This window comes from Gallus gallus, chromosome 20 (assembly GCF_016699485.2).
Source record: "Gallus gallus isolate bGalGal1 chromosome 20, bGalGal1.mat.broiler.GRCg7b, whole genome shotgun sequence".
In the NCBI taxonomy this organism is placed as follows: domain Eukaryota; kingdom Metazoa; phylum Chordata; class Aves; order Galliformes; family Phasianidae; genus Gallus; species Gallus gallus.
The window spans coordinates 4,708,401-4,717,926 of record NC_052551.1 but is presented as its reverse complement, the minus strand read 5'-3'; the positions used below and the strand labels follow the sequence as shown (position 1 = coordinate 4,717,926).

Here is a 9,526-nt window from a genome sequence, read left to right as displayed (position 1 = left end):
TGTGAAAACTCAATTGGATTTTAATGCAGTGGGCAGCATGCCCAGGACTCTGGTAATGCTCTATGTTGTGCACAGCATTTCAGAGCTCCGACATCAGGGTCCGGAGCCATCACAGCTGGAGGGAAAGCTCTCCAGGAACCCCACACTGCGCAGCCAGTAAATAAATAAACCTCAGTGCCTTCACATATTTGTAGGGGTTTTATTATTAATGGTTAGGTGCATTAAAAAACTAACAGCAGCCACTAAGGTCCTCAGTTATGTTGCCTTCATGCAACCAGTACTCACAATATATTAGCATTTTGGGGTTGGACAAGATGACCTCCAACCTACAGCAGTCTGTGACTATCTCTCTAGAAGTATGTCCATTTCTCATCTTTCTCTCCCATCCTGCCTTGCTTTCTCCTATTCAATATTCTCTATCACTTCCTTCCTTCTCCTAGGAGTTTTAGGGCAGCTTTCTCCTGGGCAGTTTCACGTGCATCTTATTGGCTAGATAAAGCACAGAGTGTGCTTATTTGACATTGTAACACGATGAGAAGCACAGCAATGACAGCACAGTAGCAAGGTCCTAAGCTGTAGCAAGTAAGGATTTGCTTAAATGCAACAGCCATAGACACAAAAACAAAGGAAAAAAGCTACTTACCTTCAGAAGGCTTTGGGTATAAAGGGAGCAAGATACCCTTGCCCACCCCCCAATCAACCCTTAAATGAGGTCTTCCAACCCCTAAATGGATCCTGGCTCCACCCCCTCCTGTCACTCCAGTACACTGCATGCAGCTGAGCTCCCCTAGGCTGCCTCTGCCTTCCCACCAGGTGTTCAATAGCTGCTTCAAGCTGTGACTCAGCATTTCTGCTACAGACACATCCACTTAAAGCATGACATGCCTCCATAAGAACTTTTCCTTAAACTTCTGATAACCATAACAGCTTGCCCAGCTAATGTGATTCTTAAAGAAGCGATTAAAAAATCAGATTATCAAATCCTGTGAAATCCAAGAGCATGTCAGGACCTGCTTAGGCTGCAGGGCAAGAGTGCTGCACCACAGGTCTGGAGTGTTTATAAACACAGCTGTTTACAAAGGTGGACAGTGATAGGACAAGGGGGAATGGTTTTAAACTGAGACAGGGGAAGTTTAGGTTAGACATTAGAAGGAAGTTTTTCACTCAGAGGGTGGTGACACACTGGAATAGGTTGCTCAAGGAGGTTGTGGATGTCCCATCTCTGGAGGCATTCAAGACCAGGCTGGATGTGGCTCTGGACAGCCTGGTCTGGTGGTTGGCAACCCTGTACATAGCAGGGGGGGTTGAAACTGGATGATCATTGTGGTCCTTTTCAACCCAGGCTATTCTATGATTCTATGAACAATGAGAAACAGCAGTGATTTATGTGACCTATCTGGTACAGGCAATATATGAGGTGTAAGTATTATCCTAATGTTATCATCTTTGTTGTCATATTATTAATAACAATCAAGAATTCAGTAGGTTCCTCTCTCATACCCTAGTACAGTATATTTGTGTATAGAAAGCACATAAAAGGAAAAGTAATTGAAAAAATTTGCTCATGGATTGCATACTACCAGGATTTAAGCCACCTATGGGTCTGTAATCTTATTCTTATCTTTTTTCCTGTGTCCACAAAACCCCAAAAACACCAAAGAAGCAGTTTCACTGAAAAATCAGAAGCCACTTTTGAAATCTTGGAAGTCAAAATGAGATAGTGTTTCACACTTCACAAATATGAGAGGTTTGTGTTGCCAGCATACGTCTGCAAAGAACCAGCCATGTGCTCCCTTCTTTTTTTACTTCTGAGCTGTGTAAACTCCTCAAAACTGGAGGGCACATGTCACTTGCACTGACATGCAAATCATTATTGCTTTGTCTGCCAGGAAATCTGTGCAAACCAATGCTGAATACAGGTTCGTTCTATTGATATTTTCACCAGTGAGTAAATTGGAAGGTTACACTGTTGACATACCAGATGTTATGCAAACTGCTTTTCAAACCAAGGTTTCCATTTCTCTCTACAAATACATAAATTAGACACTTACAAATGGTGTGTGAATTTATTTTATTTAAATATGGTCAATCACCCATTCATATACATGCAACAAAAACTACTGTGTGTAAACTCTACACCTCACACAGTGTCAAAACTTTCTTTTTCACCCAGTACTTTTCATTTTCCTGAAAATAGTGTCATCTGTGTAAATGTTTTCCCTCAAGGCCAACTGTTCTTCATAGTAAGAACATTACATGAAAGCCTGGGTGCCTGAATTAACACATGGCATTATCAATGGGAGCTGAGCACCCAAGTAGGAGTGAGACTACCAAGTATTTTGAAGGGTATGAATTTATGTATATACAAGACTAGTTCTATGTGCCAGCCTTAGGCACACTCAAGTTTCTGATGTGGATTGGTTCCAGTTTTGATTTAGCCTTGAGGTACTTTGACTCTTCGGCTTATCTCTAATAACAATAAAAATAAAATAAAAATAAAACACTACTTGTACAATGAGACTGTTATTTTGGACTGGTTCTCCTTTCATGGTGATGCTAATCAGGACTGACCTTATACTTCCAGCCTCAATGAAGCACATGGAAGCACAGAGGACAGAAACATAAGGGTTAGCCTGATTTTAAATTGGCACTGCACTTCATTAGTCTCATGACTAACAGAGAGTAGGGCTGTCTCCAGCTAAGCTTACAAATAGCTTCGAGTATCTCAGCTGCATTACTGTATGTACAGTCAACAAATGTACAGTTGGAAAGAGTATCATAACGAGATGGCAAAGGAACAGACAGAGAAGGAATGTTCACCTGTATCCAAAGATTCAGGCTCATAATGAAAGACTCCACAAAGGAGCGATCTCCAGAAAGAGCTCTTTTCCCAGTGGCAGTCAGCCCTTAAATGGGGTCTAGGAGGAGTGGAACCTTGTTCCAGCCCTTACAGTCACATAGCTGAATTGCCTTTACCTGTGTCCCCCACAGCTCACCCACTCCTTCCCTCAGGTGATCAATCAGTGGTTCAGGCTGTGACTCAACAGTTCCCATACACTGTAGGCAGAGAAAGAGGTGTTCAGTCCTTGCTCATCCAGGTCTCCCACCACCATCTTATCTCCAGGAGTACCCTATAGTGCCAATGAGTTCTCGCCGTGTTTGCAATGTATGAGTCGATTCTGGTGTAAAGCAGACAAACCAGACTCATTTCCTAAATTTCTAGATGCAGAGAAATGAGACTTCTTGCAATTACAGTGATGCCTTCTGCCAGTTGCCTCATCTCCTAATCAAAGTAATGTCATAACACATCAGCTTTTCTGCGGTTCTTTATATGCATTCGATATGCAGATGCAGAATGGTTTCAGTACACTCCAGAAAACTCCTCCACACTGGAATAAGCCTTGATCAATTCAGAGCCTTCTCAACCAGCTGAGACACAGGACTGTGTCTTTCCCACTTTATAATTCTTCACTGAGTGCTCATACTGAGATTGTTTCATAACCAGATGAATTTGGAGTTTTCATTTCACCCTTGGAAGAAATGTAGAGTCTGGCACGGTGACAAGTATAACAGTGTGTAAAAGCACAATTAACTTGTGCTCCCACCCCATTTTTTTTACATTTCTGAGGAAGCTCTAAGATTTCAGAGTGATTGTTTTCACTTCAGAGCCAGCAGCACACGGTCCCTTCACTTCATCAGCTGGGCACTGGCATGAGCTCCTGTCCCACAGCTGTGCCCCGGCAGTGGGCTTCCTAACCAAGAGAGAAAGGAAAAAAAAAAAAAAAAAAAGGCAAAATGGAGTTACATGTGGAAGAAACACTATTAGGCACCATAGCCCCAGTTTGGAACTGTGAAAGCGAGGTACCTGAGTGACAGGGAGAGCATGGCTGCACCTCACAGCACATTTCAGATGTGTGTCGCTCCTGGAGCCCAGCTCGGTTTGCTGGGTCAAGTAGAATGAGATGAAAAGTGCTATATTTTTTCCAGTGGGAAACACCAACTTTGAAACTCTTCACAGAAATGTATTTGGCTGGTGCTTTATCCAGTTGCTAAAAAATAAAGAGAAAAAGAAAAAAAAATCAGAAAAAAAATATGTCAAAGCTACAGAAACATTTTCAGGTTTTGGGCATATGGTTTTTTTCTTTGCATAACCAACTTTTCACTTCAAAATCTGAATTTGTTTATACACCGACAATAAGGACCCCAGGGAATAAAGACCAAACACAATTTTTGGATAGGATTGGGTTAGAATACGTCAGAAGATGCTGAAGTACCTGGTTTGCCAAGTATTTTGAGATCCTGAATTCTCAATTCATCATGGTAAAAGATGGGTAAAAAGAAGATGGTTGCAAACACCTCATACTAATATCTCAGCAGTAAAATTTCTGTGAACTTCTGTATCTTTTTGACTTTCCTAAGGTGACTGTTAAAGCAGCATTAAATGTAAGATCTCTCAGAATACTGCCCTTCTATCTGGCTGATTTGTTGTGTGGAGGTCAGAGTGGTGGGTGAAATCGGTAGTTTCAGAATGAAGGAGCTGTTTTAGTAATTTAAGGATGTCAGATGAGCAAGGCAGAGGTTATCTGTGCTGATCCTGGACGCTCCACCCAACCATTGCTAAGAACGTGGCTCCCTAGTGGCTCTGGTTTACTGCCACTTGCATCCAAGTGAGAACACGTGGAACATCTCACCTTGCTCCTGATGACAGCAGGCCCTCCCAGCAATGTGTCATCTTCCAATATATCTAAGCAATGCTCTATTCTCCCTTTCTTCACCCTTTTACTGCCCTTTCTTGGCAGCTACAGGCAGATATCTCACCAACTGGTGCTAGCACAGGCTAGAGGTGCTTTAAGGCCCTAATACTCTTGAGGCAAAACACAACTCCAGAGTTCATCTGTCTCAAGTTCTCCTGAAGTTTGTTTTAGATACCCCTGACTTCTAGGGGAAAATAATTTAAACTGATATCAAGCAGACTGCCACTTCACAACTGCCTTCACTCAGATCATGGATGGCATGAGGCACCAGGCAGGTCTCAGATTTCCAGCAGCGGTCAGTAGCACTACGTATGCTTTTCCCTTACCACCAACACCGTAAAGACATTCTGCCAGACACAATCATCTCTAACCAGCCTGGCAACTTAAAAGCTATCCTAAGCACTTGGTTTGAAGAGCCTGGCTGTTAAAAGAGGAACAGCCAGCTGCAGGAACGGATAAAATTGCACTGAAAGGCAGAACAAAACAACGCCATGCCAAGGCTTTGATAACTCTTTTTCACAAGCCCACATCCAACTCTGTGCAGGGCTTAAAGACCATTCAAATAAATAAACAGATATGTAAAAGTATTCTGCAACTCCTAACAGTCACAGATTTAAAGCAGTGCATGCTGATACCCACGGGAAAGGGCAGGGGATGTGGTAGGTTTTATATCATGAGGTTTTGTTGTGTAGATTCTGATTTTTTCCTTTTTAATCAATTGTTCATTTTTCATGGAGTTACATCGAAACACCCTCAAGATCTGCAGTGGTTTGCGCCTATGGTTAGCAGGCCAGATAGTAGCATGTTTTGTTTTGCATGTAGCATTAGAGATGAGAGGGCAAAAGCATGGCTTGGTTTTACAAGACTTGGAGGGGCACTTAGGGCCCATACAGCCCCTGTTTGGCTGCCTAAAGCCTCCTCTGGGCATGAAGTAATGAGGAAGGCTTGTAATAACAGCTGGTGACCAATACGTATGTATTTTTTCATTAACCACTTTAAAGTTATTTCAAATTCTGTAAGGTTTTTACTTAAAGTTTAAAGAAATATTAAATTAAGACAAACAATTACATGCAAAAAAAAAGGAGGTAAAATTTCTCATGCGACCGAGGAAGCAAGGCAGACAGCTTTTCAGTTCACACACTTCCTAAAGACTGTTTTGGATACACTCAAACAACCTTTACAAATATTTTTGCTGAATGTTTTTAGAATTGTCAGAAAACAAAAAATAGTCCATTATTCACACAGCTTTGCTAGTAAGTTCCATGATTACAGAGGACACAACTCACGTGTCCTGCAACAGCTGTATTCCATCTAATTCACCTAGTTCAGCTTTGTTCCTATTGGTTTGGCAACCCTGAAGGTCCAGAATATGCTGTGGATAACACTGGGCATGAGAACACAGGTAAAGTTTAGGCTGCCTGAAAACAGCCTTGGATTCACAGAAACTTTCCATCTCCTGCTGCCCTTCCAGGAATGGTACAACTCTACTCTTCCTTCCCTTTCACCAAGGACTGTGTTCAAATGGCAGATGGGCTCTGCAAATGACACTGAAATGCATACAAGCATCACAGCGGTGCTAAGGAATAAGGCAGGATTGATATCAGATGAAGGGAAAGAGAAGTGCACCAAGGAAAAAAACTCGGGAGGAGTGATGAGTCAACTAACTCCTCAGAAAGACAGCAATGAGATGAGATGCTCTGGTGACAAGAGGAGATATGATTCATAGCCAAATTCACATGAAATATGAACCCAGGACCCAATGTTCTCTGCCATCTTTGGGGATGACTGAGTGCACATGAGGGTTTCACCAAGAGGAAACTCAGCTCGATGTGTGTGGTCACGTTTTTCCTGGAATGCATGGCTGTCATTCATCAGGAAACAGAAGAGGAACTAAATATGACCATACAAAATCTGTGCTTTCTCATAAACCTTTTATGCAGTTGTGTTTTTAAATCCAAACTCAGCTGTGGAGCTTGCTTTGTGACTTACATTCAGTATCTGTGACCATCACTGTTTGGTCCCAAACTGCGGGCTCCTTTGGAATAATGACTGCTGTAATACTGAAGGCTGAATCACGCTCTGCCCAAGGAGCCCAGTACCTAAATGCAGGGCAAGAGAGAGACAGAGACAAACAAACAAGAAATAAGAGAGATCTGTGAGACAATCATGGAAAGCAGTAATCTCAGAACATCATGTTCCCCAGCACTGACAATCCTTTCTACAAGCATCATGGCAAAGGAAAAGCTTCATTCTCTTACACAAAAAAATAATCTATATTCTGAATGCTTTGTTATAAATTTGTTTTGATCATTCACGTGATCTCTGAATTAAGAATAAACATAGTTTATCTTAACATACAAATAAGTCGTAGGATATTTATCTTCTGGCTTGGTCTCCCAAGCAATTTAATTGTATGTTTTAAATGAACTGGTATTCATGCTGTACCTGATCCTCATTATGAACATACGTCTTCTGGGTAGAAGAGATGTTTTTATAAGACACAGTTTTACTTCTGGTTATGGACATGATCATGTAACCGTTTCTAGCTTGTGAGGTTACAGGTCTGTGCTATATCTGCATTAGGAAGAAAGATCTTTCATATGTGAAAATAAAGTGAATAAAAGAATTTGACAAAGAAACGTTGGATGATCCCTCAGATCATCCAGCTCAGCTGTCCTTGGTGGAAATAATCCAAATAATGTTAGTAGAGGCAAGTCCTGAATATAGACTGATGGTCTGGAGGTACCGGCGTATTTGATTTACACTGCAGAACTGTAATTTTTGAAGTTCTTTGAGATATTTGGATCCAAAGTCCAGTTGAAGTGCAGGCTTTGTGCATCTGTCACTAAAAGACCCAGTGTGACTCAGCCTATGTTCCCATACACAGGAAGGACAGATAGGCTGGCCACAGAGGAAGGGGAGAGTTTAATCCATTCACCACTGTTCTCTTCCAAGCAGGGAGTGGAATTATAGGGGAGGAAACGAGGCCGACCTCAGCTCAGCTTGCTGGCAAGAGCAGCTTAGGCTGTGTGGGGTAGGAGAAGGGAAGGCAAAGAGGCCTCCTGAGGTTTAATGGCCAGCAGCAAAATAGTGGCCTCCCTCAAACTGGAGGAAGCAGAGAGGAGTGTGATTCTAAGAGGTACTAAATTTCCTGCTCAAATTAGCCAAAGGATGATGCAGTTTGCATGCTGCCTATTGCTCTGGGAGATGCCTGTGATCATACTTCATGCAGAGAGATACAAAGGCACCTGACATTTTAAAATGAAGGTCTGTAGGCAGGTATAGATGTGAAACTTCCATGTGGCACCTCGGCATGTGTGGGGGCTATTTTTAAGAAGCCTCGGGCAGTGGCTCCCAGGAGGAGCTTCTCAAGCTCCATCCCCATTATGGGAGATTTTTGTCTACCCTACAAAACCTGTAGCTCATGGCACAGAGCCATTGGCCACTAGGTCACTTGTTCAAAATCTGTCGTGAATAAAGTGTTTACTACTTAATAGCAAGAGTTTGGTGGCTGACATCAGCTGCCTGCTGCATTGATTCAGACCCCATTGGGGCACACTTTAAAAACCTACGTAAAAACCTCCCTGCTCTAAAAGACTTACCAGCACAGCAGCTCACATGCAGTGCCAGCAGTGCTGTACCACCAGCGTTGCCCAAAGTAGGCTAGGAAAGGATTGTCTGACCGCTGCCTCCCTGAGGACCTCCAGGGAAATGAGATGTATCTCATGAGCTTCTCAATCAGCAAGAACTGGAACAAAAACAAATAAAACAGTTGGTGGTCTCAACAGTGTTTCTTGAGGGCAGTCACCCATGTTACAAAAGCTTTCCTTGTGATGGGCACTAATTGTTCCCCCTTGTTAGTGCTCTTAGCAAAGAAGTCAGCAATGAAATTGCAATGGAGACAAAAGGTCAGACAGACAGAAGCACTTGGGTTCCTTGCCTCACATAAGAGGAGCCTGAACTTCCACTGTGACCAATGTGAATGTTGGTGTCTGTGTAGCAACCAAGACCTGGACACACCTGACCCATATTTAATCACTGCAGTGACTATCAAAATGTTGTTGCTGTTTCAAATTTGTCTGCAAAGGAGGGGAAAACAAGCATCTCCAGAAGTTTGCTCAGAGCTTTCATGGAACACTCAGCTCCCCTGGAGGCATTCATCTCAGTCATCAGTAAGAGAGAAAGAACTGGAAGTCTGCCTTCCAACTCTAAAACCTCCAAAAATTGGCCAAAATGGGTAGTCATGAATCTTGGCCTGTGTATCCAAGTCGCCTTGTGTACCAGCTCTGATGGCAGGACCTCTCTCACCTCATGCTAGTCACTGCAATATCACTGTCTAGTCCAAGCTGCTCACTGTGAGAGGCATCTCTCCACTGATGGAGATGGACGTTTCACTCAGATTTGAAGCTTCAGGCTTCAACCACACAGTTGTCAGGTCAGAGTTAGAGAACAGTATGGGTCCTTTGTTGTACGTCCTACTGCAACAGGACCGCCAGCTTTGCTTCTCCCCTTACACTGTTTCCAAGCCAAGTAATCCTAGTGTGTCAAATCACTGCTAGTATTAATTCCTGGTCCTTTTATACCGCCTTTTCATAGGGCTTCAGCTGTAGTTTTCCTGTTAATTAGACCCATCTTTAGCAGAACTTGTAACAGACCAAACCAAATGCAAGCCAAAACTTGACTGGTAAAACAAACATTAAGGACTTATCAATAGGCAGCAGGCTGAAAGAGGTACAACCCCGTCTGCCCTGAAATCATAGAGGAATATCTAA

At 42.7% G+C, this 9,526-nt stretch overlaps 1 long non-coding RNA gene across 3 annotated transcripts in view; it reads right to left on the bottom strand.

Annotated features, from left to right (window-relative positions):
- Positions 1–2,448: 2,448 nt before the first annotated feature.
- LOC101750167 overlaps positions 2,449–9,526 on the bottom strand; it is a 60,253-nt gene continuing 53,175 nt past the window's right edge. For all 3 annotated transcript variants that reach the window (XR_005841245.1, XR_005841246.1, XR_005841247.1), the window contains 4 exons: positions 8,357–8,502; positions 6,744–6,853; positions 3,866–4,049; positions 2,449–3,752 (listed from right to left, as the gene is read on the bottom strand). This is a non-coding gene — a long non-coding RNA (uncharacterized LOC101750167). The remainder of the gene's footprint in view (positions 3,753–3,865; positions 4,050–6,743; positions 6,854–8,356; positions 8,503–9,526) is intronic.